Source organism: Melozone crissalis, unplaced genomic scaffold, assembly GCF_028551555.1.
Source record: "Melozone crissalis strain CALT ecotype California unplaced genomic scaffold, PUWL_Pcris_2 ptg000165l_1, whole genome shotgun sequence".
NCBI classification, from domain to species: domain Eukaryota; kingdom Metazoa; phylum Chordata; class Aves; order Passeriformes; family Passerellidae; genus Melozone; species Melozone crissalis.
This window is the reverse complement of record NW_026535935.1, coordinates 908839-926877: the sequence shown is the minus strand read 5'-3', so window position 1 is coordinate 926877 and position 18039 is coordinate 908839.

Genomic DNA, 18039 nt, shown 5'->3' with positions numbered 1-18039 from the left:
CTTTCTGACTGATAGGATTGTGCTCATGAAGGAGCAGTCTAGGAGTCGTTAAAACCAAAGATCACGGACAGAGACTCTCTAACTAATTAAAGTTAGACAGTGGGATGTTTATTAACACCGGCGGGCGGCACCAGAGCCGTCCCTAAAAGGCGTGCCCGCGTTGTCCAAGGTTCTTTGCCCTCTCTTTATTTCCCAAGATCTTACATACAATACATCTGCACAACCCCAGCACCTCCCATCCCTGCTCTGTATTCAAATGAGGTCATTGGTCCTTCACTCCTGTGCAATTCTTCCCTTGAATTGGGTTGGTGGTCTCGAATTGGGTCAGTGGTCTTAAGGGATGAAGTCAGGAATGTCTTCATCAGGTCTCTGTGACCCTCTGGCACCATCCAAGGTCCCCAACTTAGTGATTGATTGACATCAAGCCCAGGTGCTAACCATTGTTCTCTGGTTTCAAGATGTTCTTATAACAGTTCACTTCCTCCACTTCCTTCTAGAAAGAAGCTCCTAATGGTATACAATAGCACAATCAGCTCCAGCTTAAGCATCTCATAATCATTAACCTATGGTCTGCCTATCTAACCTACATCCTGATGAATGGGAATTGCTTCTAACCCTCAGCTGAAATCTGAACTCTTTAAAATCATGCTTCAGCTATGCCCAGGGAGAAGGGAGCTGAATGAGCTGAGTAAGAACTGTAGGAGAGCTAAGCAGATGTCAGCAATCTGTGCTCTGCTTTAAACTGGGAAGCCAAGAGACAAAGGGCGTTTCCAGGCACCAGCGCAGAGAGCTGCTGGATCAGCCTTTGGCAGGGGCTGGAGGGGTCTGGCTGTGCCTTCAGAGGGAGCTGGCACAGTCAACACCTTATGATGGCAAAGCTCAGGTTTGGCTGGTCCTGGAGGTCCCCTTCCACCCATGCCCTCACTTGGGATGTTCCCAACCTCTGTGGGTTGAGGAGAATTCATGGAAATGGCCTCAGGGTCAAGGAATGAAGTGCAGGGCCAGCCAGGACTAGGGAGCCCAAGTTTCTGGTGGGACTCTCAGCCATGTTTTCTGTTTTGTCTGCAGAAGGGAGCTGAAGGAGCCAGCTCAAAAGGTCGAGGAGGAGGCAAAGGCCTTAGAGGAGGAAGACAGGGGGAAGGAGGAAGAGAGGCAGAAGAAGGAAAAGAAGAGTGTCTCTGTTGGGAAGCAAGCTCCAAAACCAGCGAAGGGGAAAACCAAGACCTGGGAGAAGAAAGAAGCCCATGCGAAAGCATCACAGAGGAAGGAAAGCAGAATCCCAGAGAAGAAGGAAAGCAAAATCCCAGAAAAGAAGGAAACCAAATTCCCAGAGAGGAAGGAAACCAAAATCCCAGAGAAGGAAACCAGAGCGCCAGAAAAGAAGGAAACCAAAGCCCTAAAGAAGAAGGAACCCAAAGCTCCAGAGAAGAGCGAAACCAAAGCCCTAAGAAGTGCGAAAGCAAAGCCCTAAAGAAGGGGGGAACTGCAATCCCAGAAGACCCAGCTGAGCTGGAGAACTCTTTACTCTTTATTCACAAAATTCATTTTACACAGTTTGACAGACCTCGTGTGCAACATTAGTTAGTTCATAGATTTCTTAGCAGTTCTTCTGTTATTGGTTAATAAATTAGATTTTACTTGTGCATCAAATCTCTCTATTGTATTGTTTAACTGTTCTCTTCACCGGGTCTCATGGGACTAATCCCTTGTTGTTGCAGGTGCATTTTTGCAGTTTTTCACCCTCAGAATAGATTGTTCACAAAGTCTCATTCTCCAAATAGCTTCACATGGGAACTTGTAACTGCTTAGCTGCACTCAGAAGAGATGACAGGCCAGCTATTAATATGGCAGAAGAAGGCCTGATTTCAAAAGGCCTTTCTTTTATCATTATTCTACTGGTCTATGACATCTCCTCCTTTTCGTTCATTTAAAAAAGGCTCCTATGTTCTGATGTTGAAACAGCTCACTCTTGTGAGGGTATTATCTCATCACAGTTGTCACTGGTTATCTGTTAGATATGGGATAAGATAGATAAATGACCAATTACAATCAACAAAACTTACCAAATTCTATCAAGTCATTGACACAGGGTTTTGCAGCATGAGAAAACAAAAGAAAAATGTCCAATGTCTCTTAGGGAAATGAAAAGAAATGACCATTGTTTCCAATTAGTTGAGAAGGATGAGAAAGTCTGTGAGCTGGAAATGCTGATCTTTGACATCACTGAATGTCCTCCTGGGCACTGGAACAGGGAATAACTGCAGAAGGTTCGTAGGAGCACTGTACCATGAGGATGCCATGAGGCTTTTGTTGGCAAATTGCCTCTGTCAGTTTCCAGCCACAGCCATGTCTTGGCAGTGCTCCTTCTGCTCCTGCTCTGGCCACAAAGGCTGCAAGGTGATGGGGTTATTTCTCCTTTCACTGGGCCTCATTTTTTCAGAACTGATCAGTATCTGATGGAATGAACAGGTGACTGCTTTGAACTGCTGATGATAAAACACAGGCACATCTTCTCCTGAAGTTAATGAATTAATTAGGCTTCACTGTGATAGAGCCTATTGGGATTTAGATGTGATGATCTTTTTTCCAAATTTCTCATGTAAATATTGCATTCTTCAAAATGATTAGTTGTCCAAATTTCTCATGTACATATTGCATTACTTGAATGTTCATAAGGCGTTCATTCCTCTTCTTTTTTGTTTTTTAAGAATGAGATGCATGTCTTTTTTTATAAGTATGATGAAACATCATAGCAAAATAATACATGCAGTGAACAAGAAACTTACAGCAATTAGGAATAATTTGGATCCAACAATCAGGAATATTTCAAATAGCAGAAAAAGCTAACAGCATAGGTTTCTTTCACCCACCAGAACCAAAAGAAAGTTTTCTTGGCAGTTCTCTGCTTTTAACCCCCTGTGTTCTCAGAGGCGTATCCATGTCCTCAGTGGCCACACCACGTGCCAATATTCAAATCTGGGCACCTATTGGTTTAACTACAGCATCCCAAAAAACTCACTTGCTTTTCAAACCAGGACAGAGGGTCTCTTTCCCTTCTGGCTGGCAAAGAGGTAACAAGGCCGACCCGGCCCCCATCTCAGCCAGGCCGGGCCAGGCGGCTCCTGCCGTGGGGCCGGGCCCATTCCCAGGGACCCCGCCAGGCCCCATTGGCTGCTGGGCAGGGCAGGGGAGGCCGCGGGGCTGAGGCCCGGCCGGGCCATGGCTGCAGTTGTGACCATCTGGGCTCTGCTGAGCCCTGCCCCGCCGCCAGCCCAGGCTGAGCCATGATCCACCGGGCCCCAGGAGCAGCCCCGGGCCGGGCCGGCTCGGCCAAGATTCTGCCACTGTTGGGGTTCAGCCGCAAGCCCCAGGCAGGGGGAGGAGAAGCCATCGGCCCCGGCCATGCTGCTGCTGCTGAGTTCTGGCCTGGCTGCTGAGATCCTGGCCCTGCCCCAGCGCGGCCCATCCTGACACAGGCCCAGCGCAGCTGCTGCAGAAACCTCCATCATAAAACAGCTCCGGCCACAAGCACCGAGCCCGGCTGGGGTCACAGAACCATCTGCAGGCCCCGGGTGAGATATGAACTCTTTCAGTGCTTCCATCCTCCCTCGAGGGAGAGAAAAGGACAAAGTGCAGATACATACATGAGCAGCACAAAGACATGGAGGTCAGTGAAGTGGAAGCTGAGTCCCAGATAGGAGGGACGAGGAGATGTCTTGATCTTGGAGCTGAAATGCTCTTGTAAAGCAATGGAGAAGGATGTAATTGATACATCAGACTCTCTTTTTCCCTATAAGGCATTGAAAAGCATGGGAAGATGACTTGTTCAGCAAAAACCTCCATGCTAAAGTAAGCAAACCTTGAAGTAGCTATGATCCCATGAGAAATTTGAACAAAGAGAGACTAGTGATGAGACCCTGTGCCTCATGAAGAGAAGAAGACCTCTGTTTGTAGATATGAAGATGATTTCAGAAATAGATGAAGAGAACCTTTGTTCCTAAGCAGCTCATCTTTAAACTAATACCCCATAAACTAACATGCCCATAAACACAGATGTGGCAAAAGATGTGAAAAAATGGGAGGGACTTCATGACTGCAGATTTTCTGGGAGGCTGATGTTCATGGGAATTGAGAGCCACGAGAAATATGTTTTCTTGTAAAGCTTCCATAGCATGGAAGAGAGACTCCTTTCCCTACGTGAATTGAAGAAAAACTATTCTAGAGGTGGCAAAGTGACTGAAAATTTTAGGTTTTGTCTCTTTCATTGTCAGTAAGAAAGAAAAGCTTGCAGGGAGAGGAGAAGTGTTCCAAAAGTTTTTTTTGCATTCATATTACTCTTTCTTCTAGTTACTGGTAATAAACTTTTCTTTATACCCTTTTAAAGTTTTGAGGCTACTTTGCCTTTCTCCTAATCCTACCTCACAGCAGGAAATAAGTACGTATAATCTAGTGAGTGTACTGGTATATAGCCAACACTGAACCCATCACAATCATTGCTGTATTCTCCAAGAAATCTCAAATTAGTGAACAAAAACCACTACAGACAGCTTCCTGATGAGCTCCATGAGAGCAGAGGGAAATCAAGGCAGAGCCATGGTTTGTCAGGATTTGCTTGATCCTCATGCGCCTCACTGTGCATTTGGAGCTGAGCCCTTGAACCTTAGGGCCTGAGAGGAGATTGCACAAACCTTTCCAGGAGTCAAAGTCAGAAGAAAACCGCAAAGTGTCTCAAGGCATTCATGGCTCCCACTGAGGTCCATCCCCAACACAGGTTCCTCATGGACTCCTTGGAGGACAGAATTGAAGGCCAGAATGGCACAAAAACCTCTCAGAGACTCAGCGTGGAAAGGAAATTCCAAAGTACCTTAAAAACCTTGAGTATCTCAAAGTATTAATGAGCCCCACTGAGTGTCAGTACAAAGCTCCCAAGGGACTTGTTAAAGTAGATAATTGGGGTCATGATTGCACAAACCTCTCACAGAGTCTGTATCAAAACAGAAACACCAAGTACCTTAAAAGAACTGAAGTACCTTGAAGCATTAATGAGCCCCACTGAGTGTTGTTACTGACAAAGCCTCTCCAGGGACTAATTACAGCAGATAATTGGAGGCCATCATTGCACAAAGCTCTCAGAGACTCCAAGGCAAAAGCCAAACCCAAAGTCCTTTGAAAAACCTGCAATCCCTGCAGGGAGCATTCAGGAGTCCCCATTCCTGAGCAAGGCTCCCCAGGGACTCCTTCCAGCAGATCCTTGAGGCCACTGGGATGTGGGCTAGGGGGGGATGCTGAGGGCAGGACAAGGGGCTGCCAGTGCCCAGCCTGGCTGGGGCTGTGCCAGGAGGCCCCAGTGCCTCAGGACAAGGTGTCTCCTCACAGCCCTTGGTGGCACAGACCCTGCTGTGCCCCAGGGCACCAAGACTTGGCTTCTCTTTGTCCCCACCTGTCATCACTGCCTCCAGTTCTCTGCTCTGCCTGGGGTCTGGGGACACTTTTTCAGTCGTGTCCCTCAGTGGGACTCATTACAAGTCCAAGAAACTTTGGAGTTGGATTCTGACTTGGAGTTCTGGAGAGGTTTCTTCAGCTCCTTCTCAGGGACTGATGTTCAGGGCCTGAGCACAAAGCCCCAGAGGCTCATTACAGTCCTAGTCCTGTATCTGTGCTGCTGAGCTGAGCTGGGCTCCTGGTACAGATGCAGCTCCTGATAACCAAGAAGAGCTTCAAAAGCACATTTCTCCTGATGAGCAGCTCTTCTGCCAGCCCAGCAGGGCTGGGACACTGCCTGCAGCCAGCCCAGGCACAGCACAGAGGCACAGAGAGCTTCAATCAGTCACGGCTGGGAAGGTGCTGAGAAGTGCCTGGGGCAGAATCACTGCCAGCCCTTGGCACAGGAACCTCTGGCTGCAGGACAATGCAGCTGCAGCTCCTGGAGCCATCTCCTGCTGCTGGACCATTCCAATGCCTATAGACTCTGTGAGTACAACTCTGGGTATTTCTGGTGCAGGGGAGGTGAAATGCTCATGAAGCTCTGATGTACTGATGGGTTCTGATCAGTCACAGAATATTTCCAAGACAAGGATTTTGATAAAAATGAGGAAAATTCCTAAGACTGTATTCCGTTTCCTACTATTGGAGGATGACGGGGAGGGGGTATAAATATTAAAGGATGATTATGAATTTTGACAAGTACCTGAGAAATCTGAACTGTTACTTTTAGTGATCAATAGGTTCACAGGAGATTCCTAATGTACTTTCAGCCACTCCTCTGCCCATGGACAGCACCAGCATCACCTTTGCATGACCCATCAGGCTCAGTCTGAGCTGTCCTTTCTCCAAGCTGCAAACAGAACCTGCCCCATCCAGTGCCCTGCAAACAGGCAGGGTTCTGTAGGACCAAGGAGAGTGCACAGAGATTTTTTGGGGTCTGTGAGTGCTGGCACAGAGAGATCAGGCACAGGGAAACACCTGCAGCAGGGAAATCTGCAGGAAGCAGAGAGAAGATCAGGGAATGAAAGAAAACAAAACCCAGCAATGCTGTGGCAGGGAGAGTTTAGAGATGCCCACAGGATCCCCTCCAGTGCAGCCCCTCCCTCTGAACAAGCCCCCTCCCTCCTGTGCCCCAGCCAAGCCTTTGCCCTCAGGGCCGGGGCTCCAAGGTGTGCAGCCCCTCCTGTGCAGGCAGAACTGCAGCAGAGCCGTGGGGCAGCTCTGCAGCCCCGGGCCCAGTTCCCTCTGCAGAGCACAGGGCTGGGAGCATCTGCCCGGCCCTGGGGGCTCTGGCAGGGGGCACTGCTGGCTCAGGGTGACGCTGTCCCCAGTGCCCGGCTCTGGGCAATGCTGTCAGTGCAGCCAGGGAAGGAGCTGCATCTCCCTTCATCCAATACCATCATAAGGACACTTGGAAGTGTCCCTGAGATTTCAGTCCAAGCTGGGAGCTTCAATCCAGGGCGCAAACCTGTCCTGGAGTATCTCTGAGATATAAGATTGGTGGGGAAAGGCAGCGGTGTTGTTACACTGAAAATGCTGCTGGGTTGGTGAAATGAGCAAAGAGAGCCCTTGGCCACAAATGTGGAGCTGGGCTGTGGTGGATCCATCTGCTCTCAGCAGTACCTAAGGCATTTTTGGGAATAAACATGGGAAGTTGATCACCCTCCACCTGCTAAAGTTTAAACCCCTGACAAAATCTGAACAGATCAGAATGAAAGAACACCTCCCCTTAGTCTCCACTCATCACTTTGTCTCAGAGAAATCACTCTATTCTCGCGGGGGGCAGCAAAAATGCTGAGGGCTTATGATATCCAAGAATACCAAGACAGACATGGAGGGAGCTTAAAAAGAAAACTGCAGAACACTTGAACACAAAAGGAGGTCTGTGTCACTTACAGGGGACAGCGTATGGGAAATTGCTTTGATTTTGCTTACGGGTGTCTCCTCTATCTCTACACTGTCTTTTTCTCCATGAACAGGTCCACATGCCAAGGATCAGCAAATGTCCAACAGCAGCTCCATCAGGCACTTCCTCCTGCTGGCATTGGCAGACACGCGGCAGCTGCAGCTCCTGCACTTCTGCCTCTTGCTGGGCATCTCCCTGGCTGCCCTCCTGGGCAACGGCCTCATCATCAGCGCCGTAGCCTGCAGCCACCACCTGCACACGCCCATGTTCTTCTTCCTGCTCAACCTGGCCCTCACTGACCTGGGCTTCATCTGCACCACTGTCCCCAAAGCCATGCACAATTCCCTCTGGGACACCAGGGACATCTCCTACACAGGATGTGCTGCTCAGCTCTTTTTCTTTCTCTTCTTCATCATAGCAGAGTTTTCTCTCCTGACCATCATGTGCTACGACCGCTACGTGTCCATCTGCAAACCTCTGCACTACGGGACCCTCCTGGGCAGCAGAGCTTGTGCCCACATGGCAGCAGCTGCCTGGGCCAGTGCCTTTCTAACTGCTCTCATGCACACGGCCAATACATTTTCCCTGCCCCTGTGCCATGGCAATGCCCTGGGCCAGTTCTTCTGTGAAATCCCCCAGATCCTCAAGCTCTCCTGCTCCAAACCCTACATCAGGGAACTTGGAGTTTCTGTTTTCACTGCCTCCTTAGCTTTTGGTTGTTTTGTGTTCGTTGTTTTCTCCTATGTGCAGATCTTGAGGGCTGTGCTGAGGATCCCCTCTGAGCAGGGACGGCACAAAGCCTTTTCCACCTGCCTCCCTCACCTGGTTGTGGTCTCCCTGTTTATCAGCACTGGTATATTTTCCTATCTAAAGCCCACCTCCATGTCCTCTCCATCCCTGGATCTGACCCTGTCAGTTCTGTACTCGGTAGTGACTCCAGCCCTGAACCCCCTCATCTACAGCCTGAGGAACCAGGAGCTCAAGGCTGCCGTGTGGAGACTGATGGCTGGATGCATTCAGAAAGACTAAATTAGATGACAGTTTTTGCAAATCACTTGTAATAAAAGTCATCTTAGATAGCTCTTGTTGGTTTTCTTGCTGGTGGTTTTTTTTCCCTTGATTGTAGTTTTTCCATATTTTCCAAAAGAAAAGCCACAGTTCATTCCATTTCACATTTTGTGTATCTCAAGAGTTCCTGTGGCCACAGACTGTGTCAAGGAGGGGCTGCAGTCTTGGTGGCTTTAAAGGAACTAAAGGATCTCCCAGCCAAGTTTTCTGCAGAGATGCCCTTTTGTTGCCTTCTCTGGAGGTGCAGCACCAATGTCTGTGTGCAGAGCTGGGGGCAGATCAGTGCTGGCCCAGCAGCTGTGCCCAGCAGCAGCAGCCGCACTTGGTGTTGCCAGTGCTGCTGCCGTGGCCCTGCCCCGCTGCCCTGGCGGCCCTGGTGTTGCTGTAGGGCCTGAGTGCTCTTGGGGCCGGGCACAGCCCTGGGGGTGGCAGTGCCAGGGCTGCAGTAGGGACAGGCCATGGGCACTGCTGGGGCAGCACTGACGCCTCAGCCCAGGGCCTGGGGGCTCCAGGCTCCTTGCCCAGGCTCTCTCAAGAACACGGCCAGGCCAATGCTCTGCACAGAAACCCCCGTGAGCAGCCTCAGGCTGGCCGTGGGCAGGCTGGGGGCAAACAGCATGGCTGGGGCTCTGCAAGGGCCCTGGGGCAGATGGGAAGGAGCAGCAGAGCAGGGGCTGATCCATCCCCAGTGGGCTGCACAGCTCAGGGCAGCGTTCCAGAGCATGCTCATGGAGCTGCCAATGACATCCCCCCTCTGCAGCCCTGGCCTCTCCCCCAGTTCACACAGGTGCCCCATCCTTGCAGGCACAGACACGGCAGCACTGGTTCAGCAGCCCCTGTTTGCATTGCACAGAGCAGAGGGAGCACCCCCATGCTGTTGGTGTGGGGACATGAACCTGAGGGAGCACAAATGCCATCAGCCCCATGGGCCAGCAAGGGCTGGGGGACACCGGGGAAACCACTCAGTTTTTTCTTGGCTTCTGCAGTCAGGCAGAGAGTTTGTTCCCATCCGCTGAGAGTTCCCTGTCCCAGTGCAGACGCTGTTGCTCAGAGCCAGGGCTGCCTAGCAGCCACCCCCAAAATGCCTTCAGCATTTCCTTGACTTCACCTTTGCTTTTTTCACTCTTCCTGCCGCAAGTTTCTTCCTATTGCCCAGCCCTGTCCCCTCCCCTGAAACAGCCCATCCCTGTTTGCCCTTTTCTCTCTGGCCCCACTCCCCATTGCAGTTCCTGACTTGGCACCATGGGAACGTCCCTTGGGCAGCAGGATCATCCTACAAGTGCTGCAGGAATTGTCTGCAGGCTCCTGCAGTGCCTGGTGCTGCTCCCTTGCCAGAGGCACCCCAGGCCAGGGGGGCACATCTGGGCTGCTGTGTCTGGCTCTGGGGCTCCCTGTTCTGGGCAGTGAGGAGGAGCTGCAGAGGCTCTGCAGGACTGACAGAATGGGCTTTGGGGGCTGGCAGGAGAAGCTGAGGGACCTGGGCTGCTGGAGCTTCTGAAGAGGAGGCCCAGGGCTCCTCCTGCAACTGCTCCAAGGGTGGTTCCAGAGAATCCCAGAATCAGCAAGGCTGGAAAAGACCTTGGAGATCATCAAGTCCACCCTGTGCCCTGACACTGCCCTGTCTCCCTTGATCCTCCTCTTCTGCAGGATAAACAACCTCAGCTCCCTCAGCAACTCCTCAAAGCTCTTGTGCTCCAGACCCATCCTCAGCCTTGTTGTCCTTCTCTGGACACGCTCCAGCCCCTCTATGTCCTTCTTAATTGGGGGCTCCAGAACTGAACACAGCACTCAAGGTGCTGCCCAAGCAGTGCTGAGCACAGGGGAAGAATCCCTGCCCTGCTCCTGCTGGCCACACCATTCCTGAGCCAGGCCAGGAGCCATTGGCCTGCTTGCCCACCTGGGCACACTGCTGGCTCCTGTCCAGCCTGCTGTCCATCAGTCCCTGCAGGTCCCTTTCTGCCTGGCTGCTGTCCAGCCCCTCTGACACCTTGTGGAAGGGAAGGGAAGGGAAGGGAAGGGAAGGGAAGGGAAGGGAAGGGAAGGGAAGGGAAGGGAAGGGTCCAGATCCAATCCTTCCTGAAATGTGGGGTTTGCTGGCACTGCCAGTGCCTTGACCTGAAAATTTCCCTATTCTGGCACAGCCCAAGTGCAGCAATTTGCTGGCACAGAAATCCAAAACCTGGCAACTTTCTGCTACTGGGTCAGGCACCTCCCATGTCTTGTGTTTGCTGCCCCAGTACCCAGATTTGGAAATTTCCTGGTGCCCGCACAGCCCAAGTCCAGTGATTTGCTGGCACAGAAATCTAAAATTTGGAAATTTCAAGGTTCTGACTCCAGCACCATCCAGATCTAGTGTTTGCTGAGACTGCCAGTGCACAGATTTGGAAATTTCCCAATGCCTTCACAGCCCAGGTCCAGCAATTTGGTTTTAGCTAGCTTAGGAAGAGAAGTTCCTCGGACTGTGACTTTCCTTTTTCTTGGAACTGTTTAAACCTGCTCTGGACTGAAAACCCAGACAAACACCGGCAGCTCACACCTGTGGCCCCCTGAGCTCTGGGACGCTGCATTCCAGCACCAGAGGGACTTAGAAGAGACTGAGTGAGCCAACTACAACCCACAACAAGGACTTTCTGAATTTTCCATCTCTTCAGCACTGTCCGAGGTTTTATTTAATATTATTCATTTTTCATGCTTGTGAATACTTTACTTGTTTAATAAACTGGGGTTTTTTTCACTTTTCTCGAGGGAAGTATTTTCCTGAACTAGTAGGGGGAGGGGCTGCTTGAACTTCCTTTCTAGATGGAAACCTTTTGGAGGTTTCCTCCCAAAATTTGCCCTAAGCCAGCACAAACAGTCACAATGAAAACTTCACCAGTGGCACAATTTCCTGGTGGCAAATCTTGTGACAGAAGCTTGACCTTGTTCTCCATGAGAAATTCTTGGGAAGAGCAGACAGGAGAAGATTCCTGGAAAACTGAAACAGCTTTCCAGAAGTGAAATGAAAATGGAAGAAACAATCCAAGATGTTTTCCTCTATTTATTTCTATGCTCCCCTTTTCCATGTTGCATCCCAGTAATTCCAGATGTACCTCACCTCTAAGATCAGTGACTTAGGGATTTTTAGGCATTCTAAAATACCATGAGCCACACACAGTTTTCCTTCCCCTGTTTTTACTGGAAAGAAACACTGAACATGTAAGTGCAGTGCTGGGCTCAGGTAGGAATCCTACCCCAAGGGAAGGTGGCCCGGCAGTGTCTGACCCTCAGCAAGGACAGTGCTCAGCAGCAAGCGAGGGGATCGCTGTGCCAGTGTGCAGGAGTCAGGGCTCTGCATCCGGGCTCAAGGCTGCAAAGTTCCCGTGTTTGGACAGACGGAGGGGCTGTCTCCGGGGCGCGCGGGGCTCGAACGTGGGGCTCGTGGGGCGAGCGGGGAACGGACACGGGGACAAACGGCCCCGGTGCCTCAGTTGCAGCGGCGGCAGCAGCAGCGGCAGCAGCAGCGGCGACAGCAGCAGCAGCAAACAGATAGTTTTCAACACTCTTTCCATTTCTCTTTTTCTTTCTCTTTCTCTCCCTTTCCCGCTGTCGGGCACCCTTCTCTCACGGTCCCTTGCCCGGCGTCCCTCTCCTCTCTCCGCCTCCCTCTCCCCTGCCGGGCCAGGCCATGCCCCCGGCCCGCCCCCGGCCCCGGGCGGGGCTGCCCCGAGCCCGGCCCCGGCCGTCCCGCCGCGGTCTCGCCTCCGCCTGGCTCTGGCCGTACTGGCGGTGGCGCTGCTGGGCGGGCATTAGTGCCTGGTGCGGGGGCGGCATCGCCGCCCTTCGGCTCCGCCTGGCCCGAGCCCGGCTCCGGACCCGACGCAGGGTCCAGTCCCGGCCCCGGCCCCGGCCCCGGCCCCGGCCCCGGCCCCGGCCCCGGCCCCGGCCCCGGCTCCTCCCGGGGCCCGCGGAGGACACACGCGGCGCGGCCGCTCCCGCCACCTCCGCTGCGGCTTCCCCGGCCCGAGCTCTGCCGCTCGGCAGCGCGGCCGCCAGCCCCAAGCCGCCGCGGCCCGGGGCGGGTGGGGATGCCGGGCCCGGGGCGGGTGAGGGGCGCTCGGGGGTCGTTGCTGGCCCCGAGCCGAGCGCTGACAGCCGCGTCTCGCCCGCAGGTGAGGCGCAGGAGGCCTTGCAGGAGCGGTACCGACTGGGATCGCTGCTGGGGCGCGGCGGCTTCGGCAGCGTCTTCGCGGCCACGCGGCTCTCGGACGGCGCCCCGGTGAGCGGCGGGGCCGGCGGCGGGCGCGGGAGGAGGGGGCGGAGGAGGAGGGAGGAGGAGGAGAAGGTCGGGGCGCGGCGGGACGGGTGGCCAGCTCAGCCCGCTGCTCTCCCTCGCTCGCAGGTGGCCATCAAACGCGTGCCGCGGGATCGCATCCGGCACTGGGGCGAGCTGGTGAGTGAGCAGGGCCAGCGGCAGCAGCCGGGCCGTGCCAGGCGGCGAGGAGCCGGGGCCCGGCAGGGTGGGAGCCGCTGGGAGCCCTGCGGGGAGAGCGGGCGTGGGCTGAGCGGGGCGTGCAGAGCATCCCGGGCTGGCTGAGGGCTCCCAGAGCCCCGGCACGGCCTCGGCCCCACTGACGGCACCGCGCTCCTCCTGCAGCCCGACGGCACCAGCGCCCCGCTGGAGATCGTGCTGCTGGCCAAGGTGTCCCGTGGCTGTGGTGGTGTTATTCAGCTCCTGGAGTGGCTTGAGCTCCCCGACAGCTTCCTGCTGGTGCTGGAGCGTCCGGAGCGGTGCCAGGAACTCTCGGGTTTCCTGGCGGAGCGGGGGTTCCTGCCCGAGGAGGAGGCGCGGGGGCTGTTCCGCCAGGTGCTGGAGGCCGTGCGGCACTGCACCAGCTGCGGGGTCCTGCACCGGGACATCAAGCCCGAGAATGTCCTGCTCGACCTGGCCAGTGGGCAGCTGAAACTGATCGACTTTGGCTGTGGCGCCTTCCTCCAAGACACAGCCTACACCCAGTTTGCAGGTGAGCCCTCGCAGGGGATGCTCCTGGGCATCTTGTGGCCCAGCCTGGGTGCAGCACTGGGGCTTCCCCCTATTGCAGCCGGGATAGGATTGATGCTGGAGCCGAGTTGTTCTGGGTGGGGTGTGAGGGCGGCCAGCTCCCAGCCCTGCTGACAGCCTTCAGCACCCACTGTGGCCTGGGCTGGGGCTGGAGCTGGGGCAGCCAGCCCAACACAAACCCCCATGGGGGTAGCAGAGAGGGAGGCCTGACCGCGTGCCCCGGATGGTTTGGTGTGCAGGCGAGGAAGGGCTGGACTGCTCCGCTCTCCTTGTTTGCCTTGGCTTATTAACATTTTTGGGGGCCATGGAGGTGGGGAGGAGAGTGAGTTTTCTCCACTACTGGGTGGGTTTCTTCTTTGTGTGTCATGGTTTGGCCTTCCCAGGGATTGTGCTGCCCTCTTCCAGCACCGGTGGCTTCTTTTCCAGCCCCGAGTTTGTGCACAAGTCCCAGGTGCTGGCGAGAGGGCAGCTCTCACTCCATGTGCCTCTGGGGCAGCCCCCACATGCCCAGGTGTCGTGGTTTGACCGGAAATGGGACATCTGGGATATTTTGTTTTGCTGTGATTACCAATGGGTAATTGGAATTTAAGATGGGCACTTAGTTTGACCAGTGGGACATTTGGATCCGCCTCTTGAGACTACGAACTCAAGGGGTTAAAAGTAGGGCTCTTGGCCTTCGGAGCTCTCTTGGGATTTCCGGCGTGAAGAAGTCTCTCCCCCGGCCCAGTTTCTGGCTGGGCTGGGGGAGGGGAGAGCCACGTGGGCCATCTACGGTAGGCCCGGGTTCGGAGGAAGGGTGGCAGACCCTTGAGCGACCAGTTTATTCCCCCCCCAGAGAATGCAGCCCGTGCTCGAACTGTATATCTTGAAACTTGATATCATGTGCCGGCAGGCAGCACGGCTGGGAGGAGAAAGGGGGGGGGCAGCGGGCAGTCCGGCCGCCTGGGAGACCTTTTAACCCTTTGGGGAATGAAGGCTTCGCAGAACATTGCCTTTCCTGGGAAAGGGACAGGAGTGGAAGATGAAGGAAGAAAATTAGGCCAGTAAGGAGGGTCTGGCAAAGGGAGAAGAGAGATGTTGAAGGAATGGAGGAAGATGGAGTGGCAGTTTTTGCTGGACTCTTTTTTGTTGTATTTCCATGGACTGTTTCCTGGTGAGGCAGAGGCTGTATTGCAGGGGGAAGCGGAGGCTCGGCGTCAAGAGAGTTTGGTTTTGAGACCCCTCGGCCCCAGGGGGTATAGAAGACATGGGGGGGACAGAGGTCCCAGGATTGTGACTGTACTCTGCTTGGAACGAGACGAGGCATTCTTAAAAGGCCCTGAAGGCAGGCCCCTGCCCCATCCCATGCCAGGTGGTGAGAGCACCTCGGCATGGAAAGGAGATGTCACGAGGTAGCAAGATACCGGGCGGATTGCTGATTGTGACAAGAAGTCCGTGGCACAAGGAAGGACTCCGTCTATCCCTTATGAGCTGAAGATTTGATTTTTTTTTTCAAAGGGTGGTGCCAGACCGAGTGTGGATAATTTTTTGGGAAATGTAAATGTGTTTGGGAATTTGGTGGGAGGAGGATAAGGAAGTGTTTCTGTGTAGTTCTCATTCTCCTTGTTTTTTTCCCTGTGTGTGTGTAGGTTAGTAATTGTGTGTGTAGTTTAGTAATTGTGTGTGTAGTTTAGTTAATAAACTTCTCTTTATGTTTAAGTTGGAGCCTGCTTTGCTTATTTCCTGGCCACATCTCACAGCAGATATCAGGTAAAAGGTATATTTATGGGGGCCTTGGCTTTGCCAGGCCTAAACCATAACACCAGGGATTCTGGGGCCAGGCTCTGGGAGCAGCAGCATCCCCCTGCTGATCTCTGTCTGTGTTCCACAGGAACTCTGTCCTATAGCCCACCAGAGTGGATCCAGCACCAACGCTACCACGGCGAGGCAGCCACGATCTGGTCCCTGGGCCTCCTGCTGTGTCACCTGGTCATGGGGAATCACCCGTTCAGGAGGGGCCAGGAGATCATCCGGGGGCGGATCTTGTTCCCACGATGGCTCTCTCAAGGTGGATCCTCATCTCTGGGCACGGGGGCAGTACCATTGCTGGGAGACAGGAGCAGGCTCATGGGCATCCCGCTCTGGCAGCTGCTGAGGAGGTGGCACATGTCCTGCTCTCCTGCTGTCCTCCAAACAGAACATCCATGGGGAAGTTTAGGCCCAGCTCTGGGCACACCCAGCATGGCCTGGGCATGGGAACAGGGGGGCAACTTCTCCAACTGACTGATGATTTCTGGTTTCTCTCCCCAGACTGCCAGGATATCATTAAGAGGTGTTTGTCCATGCAGCCCTCGGAGAGGCCATCCTTAGAAGATCTTTTCTGTCATCCTTGGGTGAAGGGTGTTCCTCTGCCCTAGAAGATGGGAGAGATCCACGTGCACATTTGGATCCAGGGGCCTGGCAGGTACCAGCTCCACGCATCTCTTGGCAATCAGTGACAAAGCAAACCAGGCTGGTTTTGTCCTGCCTGTAGCTTTGAGCAGGGGTCAGCAGAAGGGAATATGCAGCTCTTGGGCTGGAGCTGAGCTGCAGACCTGGTGTGGCAAGCACTGGTGACCACCATCCCCCTGGTTTTGTTTGTCCTGTTCATGGATGGCTGGGGCCCTGGGCAGAGCCCTGACAGCCTGGTCTGGCCCCAGGGCAGGAGAAGGAGCCTCTGGAGAAGCTGTTCCAGGTGGGGCTGCTGCTGGAGACACCAAGGACAACCTCAAGGATGACAATCTCTTCCCAGCCTGGCCAGCTGAAGATGATGGACTTGGATTCTGGCACCTTCTTCAAAGCCAGGCTCCAGGCCCAATTCGCAGGTGAGTCCACAGGCAGGGGGATGCTCCCTGATCTGGGCATGGCACAGCCTGGCTGGGCACCAAAGGTTCCCCCTTTGCTGGGGCAGATGTAATGAATTCTTCAGTCAGCTGCCCAGCTGCTTTTGACTCTAGGAAGCTACTGAGGGCTGCATGTGCCGTGGCTGGCTGCAGGCTGGGCACATGTGCTGCCCTCCTTCTCTGCTGCCAAAGGCAGCAGGAATGGGCAGCTCTGGGCACAGCTCTGGGCACAGCCAGCATGGCCTGGGCACCGCAGGCCTTGGCACAAGGGCACAGGAGCTCTCAGCTGACGGGCACTTTTTGCTTTCTCTCCTTGCAGCCGGGCTCTGCGGGTGCTGAGGCTGCTCTGGGCTCTGCCAGGGCTCTGCTGGGCTCAGCCCTGGGCCCAGCTGGGCTGGTTCTGCCCTCACATTGCTCTGACAGCTCTGCATCAGACGAGCCTGTTGCGAGCACAGTGCCTGAGCTTTCTGCTTTGGCAGGTGAGTGAGACTCTGCTGCAGGCCCAGAGATTGCACCTGGGGACACACATCCAATTGGCAAGGACCCAAACTCTCCACAGTCCCAGCTGAATGCCTGGATCTCTTTTGTCTGTCCCATTCTTCCTTCTTTATTGGCTGGAATTACGCAATTGCACGTTCTTCCTCCTCTAGAAGTGCCACAAGTGGGCCAAAGCTGGCGAGTGGGCCGTGCTCCTGAGGCAGTGGAGTCTGGAGCTGGTGGATGGAGAATTGCCCTTCTGCACTGCCAAACCAGAGCAAAAAGCTGTAAGTGGGACTTTGTCAGGGATTTCTTAGAGACACAGTTTCAAAGGGAATGTGCAGCTCATTTCCAGGCTGAGAAGGAAGGTCATCTTCTAAAGGATTTGGGGTTTGACAGAGTTTCCACTCCCAGTCCTGCTTGGAGCTGGAAGGGCACAAAGCAATTTCCTTGTGCTTCAACCACAATTTCAAATACCAATGTTGGAAACAAAGCTCAAAATCTTTTAAAAGGCTGCTGAGGTCAGTAAGATGGATGCATGCCATCAGCACATTTTCAATGTAAATAACTGAGTTATCTTTTTAAAAAGATCATTTACCTCTTAATGCACAGAATTTAACTTTGCCTTTATATTTTGTTTTTTTTCACTAACATTATGTTTTTTTCACTAACACTTGGATTTTACTCTTATCTTTTACCATTTACCTATTTTTCCCTTTGTCCTTTTTTTTCCTTTCAATAGAAAACATGTCCTACAAAAGGAACATCCTTTGCTCCTCGTTCCTGTGTGGAGCAGCTCCCTTCCTGCTGGCTGAGCTGGTCAGGCAGAGCCCGGCTTTTCCCCGTTGCTGGGCACAGACTGATGGAGCAGCACTGCTGAACACGGGCACACAGAGGGACCAGCAGCAGCTGCCTTTGGCCACCTGAGGCTCCAAGGCCCAAACTCTGAGCAGCCAGGACTGGAAGAGACTGGCAGGATCTGATCCCTGACTCTAGGCCAGGGCTGCACAAATGACCCCACAGAAGCAGCACCAGCAGCAGCAGCAGCAGCAGCAGCAGCAGCAGCAGCAGCAGATGGAGCTGACTTTGAGCACAGCCCCTGCCCCTCTTCCCTCCCGTGTGCAGCGGTGTCACAGCAGCCCGAGGCACCTGGGAGCCCCCAGTGCCAGCAGGGACTGGAGATGGCAGCCCTGGGCTCCTGGAGG